The following is a 7,069-nucleotide window of genomic DNA, read 5'->3' on the forward strand; positions in this document are numbered from 1 at the left end:
AAGCCTATTGTGAGGGAAATGTCAAAGGCCTGTGCAACAGGCCCACAACTTTAGGTTCCAACAACTGTCACTGACTCTCTTCTCCTCTTCTCTCTTCTTCCAGCACAGGCCCTGGCTGCTGTGAATGCTGTGAAGTTCCACGGAGCCACGTTTTAACCCACGGCGTCTGCACCCCAACCGCTGAACAACGCGCGTGGTCATTGTTAGGGTTCTCTCGGCACACCCATCTCCTTCAGTCAAGCTGCGGAAACTTTTCGGGAAAGAATAGCTGCCATCAAGGGAGAGCAGGGATGGCATTTGCCTTTGTCCCATTTCCTCCTGCCCCACTGCTGCTGCTGATATGGCCTGTACCAACTGCCCACAGTTCAGCAGGAGCCGTTTCCATTCTTGCCAGACAGGTCCTCTGTATCAGGTGCAGCAGACTCCCAAGGCTAAGGACCGACAGCAAAAGAACAGCTGTGTCTCGGCAAAGAGGCAGCACTAAGCCAGAAAAGGGATGCTGGCAACAAGACTGGGAGGTGATGTAGCTCATCTCCTGGAGCTGTATAGCCTGCAAGTGCCGGCAGCAGGGAAGGAAGGTTGTGTGAAGAATGACTTTGTATCTGCAGCCAGAGAATTCATAACCCTCTACTGAAGTGAGCACTAGATGTTTCTTCTCCTCCTCCTTCTCCCCCCTTATACACACATACACACACACACACACACACACACACACACACAAACACAGAGCCCTTTGGTCTCTCCTCTGCCAACCAGAATGGCTTTTAGCATCTTTCGCCTGTGGAGCTAAGCAACCCGTGCACGGCCACGCTTCCCTGCTTATGCTCACAGCCTTTCACAGGAAAAGGAAAGACAGCAAGGAAGCACAAGTGGACGGACAGAACTTTGTGGATGTGGCAGAAGACAGAAGGTTGACCGTGTGGGGACCCAAAGCGGCTTTGGAATCTTGCTAGGGTTGTGAGGATGTTGCTGTGGCTGGGATGGGCCAGCGTTTTCTTCTTTCCCAAGCTTAGGGGTTGGTTGGGTGGATGGAATGGAAGGTGCGGGCAATGTATGTGGACGTGTTTTAGGGGTGTGGGTGGATGATATAATGGGGGAGGGAAGATGTTAGAAAAGCTTAGTTGGCTGTGATTCGCCACTAGGTGAAGCTTTAATGCTTTCTGCAACCCAGAGAGGTTGTCTTTTATCTGTAGGGGAAGAAAAAACAAAACTGGGACTGGATGGGTGACATTTCTTCTCACATCACAGCCAACTCGGGAGAGTGCCACTGAGCATTTTCCTCCTGGCTTCTCCAGGGCTTCAAGTAATAGGATCAAAACTGTGTGCTGGATAGATCACTGTGTTCACCAAGCACTTGTCGCTTGCACCATCAGGTACTGCTGATGAAAACTGGATAGGGGACTAGATGGAATATAGATCTGAACTAGACTGGATGGGCCATGAATCAGCCTCCATGGAATGTGTGAAGCAAAACTCTCCTGGCTACTGGAGGAGGGGAGGAGGGGGGACTGAAGCAAGACCCCTGATGTTCATCATGTATCCTCTTGCTTTATTCCCCACCACAACAGCTTGTAGGCAGTGCTTTTTTTCTAAAAAAAATGTTTAGGAGTACTCTCATTTTCCTACTCATATTGAAATGCTGCCCCTCAACGAGGCCAAACTTAGATTCACAAACTGTTTAGGGGTATCTGTCCCCCTGCATCCCCCCAGAAGAAAAGCACTGCTTGTAGGTGATTTGGAAGTAGAGTTCTCTCTCAAACACAGACGCCTGCAGCCTTCATCAATCACCTCTCTGAAGGGTGCAGTAATCATTGCCGTGACCTTTCAGAGCAATTGAGCTCGTATATTAAGAGCATAGGACTAGTGATGCACCTGCTCCAAGCTCAGACCACCTCAAATGAGCCCTCATTAGTTTCTCAATAGTTTGAGAGCAGAACCAGCTCAGAATAGAGATTGGCCAGAGGTGCAGGCAAAGAGAGAGGACTTGGCAGACCTCAAGAAATACCAACCAAACCTCTCTTGAAACGTATTCAAACAGTGCTGATTCATACCTAGCCAGGAATGAGGGTCTAAATTGGACCTTCTTTCACCCTGCAGTTGTCTTCTGAAAGGGGACTTAGACCTGGTAAGGCTTATCTGAATATCATTTAGGGCCGAGGTAGTCAACTTCTGTGCTCTCAGAGGATGCTTTCTTCTCTAGTGATCCATGGGCTGGACATATATTTCACCACACAACCTAGACCTTTTTAACAGTAGTCAAGCTCTGCATTAAAGCTGGCACCAACTTGCAATAAGGGCTTTGCAGTTCTGCAGCATAGCACTCAGGCGTGGATAGGGCATTGCACAGCAAACCCAGAGAGATGTAACATTAAAGCATGGGCTGCCTCACACCACACCTTTTGGAAAGAATTTTACTTCTACTTTGACCCTGTGGGCCAAAGTTTTTACACTCAAAATATTGTTGGGCCATCATGAGGCACATGAAATTGCTTCATACCAAAAATAAGGTCAAGCTGGACAAAGTCTTCCCAAACTGGTTCCTTCATTCTGTCTCAAATCTTTCTGAAAGAAACTCAGATTGTTCTAACTCTAGCTTAGAACACAAAAATGCAGCTGGCTTTTTTTAATTCCCTTGAGCTGGATTTTCAGATGGGGTCTTGGTTATTTTGTTTTTGTTTTTAAAAAGCTGGATTCCCATTCATTCAATGTTTTGTTTGATTGTTTCCTTGAAGGGTTGACACTTTAGATTGAGATTCAACTTCTAGGTGGCAATTTGGTTGATTTGAAATGCTTGTACATTCACCAAAAAAGTTAGCAACTTCATTCTGGACCTGGCTTTATCATAAGCATGTCCATAAATGTATTTATGAGTTTTAGTGAAACGTGCATCAAAACTGGGGGATCTTTTTTCCATATTTATGGGAGCAATACTGCTGTGGCTTCTAAAATCTGCCATTCTAAAACCATATAATCAAGGCTGATGGAGACTGAACATGAGTTAGTTTTTTAAGATAATGCTCAAGCTACAAGGTGGGCTGATCTCCCACCCCTTAGGTCATGGTGTTCTTAGATATTGTTTCTAGAAGGTTTGGGGGCAGAGAGGATGATTTGACCAGAGAGAGAGAGAGAGAGAGAGAGAGAGAGGTAGAAGTAGAGTCTCTGAATTTTACCAAGCCCTGCCTGTGTTATCCACCATAATCTGAATACTGTGTCAAATAATCTTATTTAAGTGAGGCTCTTTGCAGTGTTGTAGTTCTATGAAAAGGTTGGCTTGACAGAAAAGAATGGTTTTGAACTTTCTTCCCAGTACAATGCTCTAGATGCTAAGAAACTCTACTTTGCAGTTTCGTTCTTTCCTTACCTTGGGTCACTTAGGAGTAAGTTCAGTATCCAATGTATGTGGTTAAATCAGCAGATGACAGGTCAGTGTACAGAACTAAACTAAATGTGAAAGCGACAGACCCATCTCTTATAATGTGGGTCTGCCTTAATCTCATATAAAACCTGTCTGAGTGAGAAGTCCCAGTTTTAAAAGTCTTGCACAGGTGAGAGGAGCTGAGAGCTCTTCCCAGACCTTCCCCATAGCCCTTTTCCCTCTACTGGGCTGACTTATTTCTAGTGAGAAGAAAAGTGATGCTGGGAGGCAGACTGCAGGGAAGATAAACTGAAGTGGAGCAGAGTATTTGGTTTTCCACACCACGTGCACTATTTAGTGCGCTAAATTGGAATCTGTATACACGATTGGGCAGTCCTAAATTTCAAGAAACAGGCCTACCACCATCAAGTCCAGTTTGGCCCTGAGGCAGGGATTGGGGGGGGCGGTTCTAGGTGCTGTTAGACTCCCAACTCCTTTTGACCCCAGACAGCATAGCCAATGGTCAGGGAAGTTGGAAGTTGTAGTCCAACAACACTGAAGGACCACAGATCCAGGAGATGAAATGAAAAGGGACAGGTACAGAAACTGTCCCCCTACCCCAGTGGGGGATTGCTTCTGAGTATACATAGATAGAATTGCACTGTGAATTTTATTAGAGTCCATTTCCCACGTTCATTTTTACAAGCTTCCACCTCGTAATCTCCCATCTTGGGGTTAGCTTCCTCCTTGACGCTTCTGAGAATCCACCTCAACTGATATTGACCAGAATGATAAGTTTTTGGCAAGTAACAAGATCTTTGTCATATAATGCAATGGAAAACTCTTGGCAGGCTATCCCTAAATCAGAAATGTTTTCCACCTCCCTGTCCAATGAAATGATGAAGTCTGTTTTGTTATTTAAATGATCCTTTTGGCAATATGTAGAACACTCCAGGGAATCAGAGTTTTTGTTCCTTTCTTTCTCCTTCAACATTCCAGGATGATGATGTTAAAAATTATTGGTTCTGCTCCTGCAGGAGCACCCATGTTAGCTCATTAAAAACTGTCCCTTCATTATCCTCTACATGCCTTAATATATGTTTTATGGAAATTATACAGTGATGTGTGCTAAATATCTATATCTTTGTTTTTTTCCTCTTCTCACTAGACTGTTTTTGTTTCAAGCTTATGTTCTCTCTCAGTGCACAGGGCCACTGAAGCCAGCCCTGCCACTGAGTTATTGAAATGGAGTCACTTTGGGCAGTTTTATCAGAATAATTAAGAAAATAAAAAATAAAAGAAGACATATTTAAATAAATATATATATTTTCTGCTTTTATTGAAAGCAAATTTATTTAAAAATAAATGTAAGCTGTCAATTTAGAGGAATGATGCATTTATTTCCTTGTTTGTTGGGTACGGCAGTTGCTTTTGTATGTCAGGGACCAGTCCTCAGCTGATGCTGTTTGGCAATGGCTCATTTGTTGACTTAAGCCCATTGAGGCTCTGGCCCAGGAGGTACATTATAGGAAGATGAGTAGGACTGTAGCATATCAGGGACCGCAAAGATTGTCTTGCTGGTACGCAGCTATCCCATGGGGATTCTTGCAATATAGGTGGCTTTCCCCCTACTTCGTGTCAATGCTACTTCTTTTATACTTTTTGTTCACGTGAATGTGTTTTTGTGTGGCAAAGCAGCTGGATTTCATCCTGTCTCTCTCCATCATGATCACTCTCCCAGCTACTACCCTTCCCTACTACCATTCCCCTTAATATTGTTGGGGAGAGACACATCCTTCAGATGTGACCTGCATTTTCCCTTGTTGTGAAGGCATCCTTGACATTTTCTAAATGGTGGCAGCTCATTAGATAAGCAAGAGTCGAAGAGAGGCCTAAATTAGCCTCTTGAAAGCTTGTCGGCTTGGGATTGGCCTTCCCTTGACATCAGAGTAGGCCTCCTTATTCCACCTCTTGAGGTAGTGGTTCTACCTGTGCATCTGTTTGAGAGATGTGGAGGTCACCTCGAAAGGGTACAGATGTCAGTGAAACCATTCAACCAGTGTTCATAAGAAAGGAATGAATCAAGGACTCTGCCACTTTTTGCAGCCTCTTGCCTATTTTTCTGTCAAGGAAGTTTTGGATCCTAGGTCCAATTACCCTTCCCTCTTCTTTTCTTGCAATTGAGAAAGCCTTTAAAAATGGCACGAAGGATGTCAAGGAATGTTCTCCATCACCCCTCACCAGCCCTCTGCTCAGTTAATAGCTAGGTGGAGTCTGTGACCAATTATTGCTCATGTCACTTTAAGTGTTTTGAGGTTACAAGCTGTGAGCTCTCAACAGAATGCGTTTCGCATCACAGTTTTACAGTATTGTGGAACATGTTTTTAAATGGTTTTATTTTAAGTGTTTTCCCTTCACTTCTAATAACACTTTCATATGCCAGCAGCACCTGTAACCAAGAGGAACTACATTATTTATGCACATTATTTGGAGCAATTTTTATTTTTATTTGCTTGTGTTAGGTTTAAAAAAACTATCAAAAAAGCAATGTGATGTTGATGTCTTTCTTTTGTATAAAAGTGACCTTAGATGATGACAATTTTAAAAATTAGCAGTCTGTGATTTTAAAAAACAGTATGTCAGTGGCTTGGGGTTCTTCACACCAAACCATGGAATAATCTTTCCAGTAATTAAATCTGCAGCAGCTTGCTTAATATTCCCCTCCCAGCAGCATTTGTTCTAGATGTAGCTACTTAAAAAGGTCAAAATCTCACACAAGGAAAACAAAACAAAACAAAACAAATAAATGCATTTGTACCTTGCAAGTTTGTATAAAGCAAATAAATAAAAATTGATGGTTTGTAAATGGACGGTGTGCTTCTCCCATTCTTCTCAGTGTGCATGTCAAAGAGTTGGGAAATGAAAGAAGGAATGACAAAGCAGTGGCCTGCTGGTAAGATTAGTTCCTGACAATACGTATCTCAATACAGACAGCCAGTGTGGTGTAGTGGTTAAGAGCGGTAGACTCGTAATCTGGTGAACAGGGTTCGGGTCTCCGCTTCTCCACATGCAGCTGCTGGGTGACCTTGGGTTAGTCACACTTCTCTGAAGTCTCTCAGCCCCACTCACCTCACAGAGTGTTTGTTGTGGGGGAGGAAGGGAAAGGAGAATGTTAGCCGCTTTGAGACGCCTTCGGGTAGTGATAAAACAGGATATCAAATCCAAACCCTAATAATAATAATAATAATAATAATAATAATAATAATAATAATAGTATCTCAATACTAAATGCTCTTCACCACCAGCCTTGTGCATCAGACCAGTTGATGGCCCTGCAATTCTGTGCATGTCTGTTAGGAAGAGAATCCCACCAAGTACAATGAGATTTATTCCCATGTAAGTCTGTACAGGATTACAGAGGTTCAGCACAACTCTGTACAGATCTTCTCAGAACTAAATTCCACCGAATTCAGTAGCAGTTCATTCCAGGTAAGGGGGGAGAGGATTGCACTCAGAGAAAGGAGACTTAGATGTTATGTTAATGGGCAAGGTAGTGCATCACAATAGTTATTTGTACGGCGGTTCCATTTTTGCCAAACCTTTGAGAGATCAACTTATAAAATGATTGCAAGAATTTCAATAGAAGCAGCAAGGATAGTTGGGTTATATCATGAGCATGAAAATACATTTCAAAATGTGCTGAATGATTCACTT

At 43.2% G+C, this 7,069-nt stretch overlaps 1 protein-coding gene across 15 annotated transcripts in view; it reads left to right on the forward strand.

The window, feature by feature from the left end:
- PLEKHA6 (pleckstrin homology domain containing A6) overlaps positions 1 to 6,221 on the forward strand; it is a 216,325-nt gene extending 210,104 nt beyond the window's left edge. For all 15 annotated transcript variants that reach the window (XM_081009980.1, XM_081009994.1, XM_081009988.1 and 12 more), the window contains one exon: positions 104 to 6,221. The gene's annotated coding sequence lies outside the window, so the exon portion shown is untranslated. The remainder of the gene's footprint in view (positions 1 to 103) is intronic.
- Positions 6,222 to 7,069: the final 848 nt, after the last annotated feature.

Source organism: Podarcis pityusensis (assembly GCF_964106645.2).
Source record: "Podarcis pityusensis genome assembly, chromosome: 6".
NCBI lineage: Eukaryota > Metazoa > Chordata > Lepidosauria > Squamata > Lacertidae > Podarcis > Podarcis pityusensis.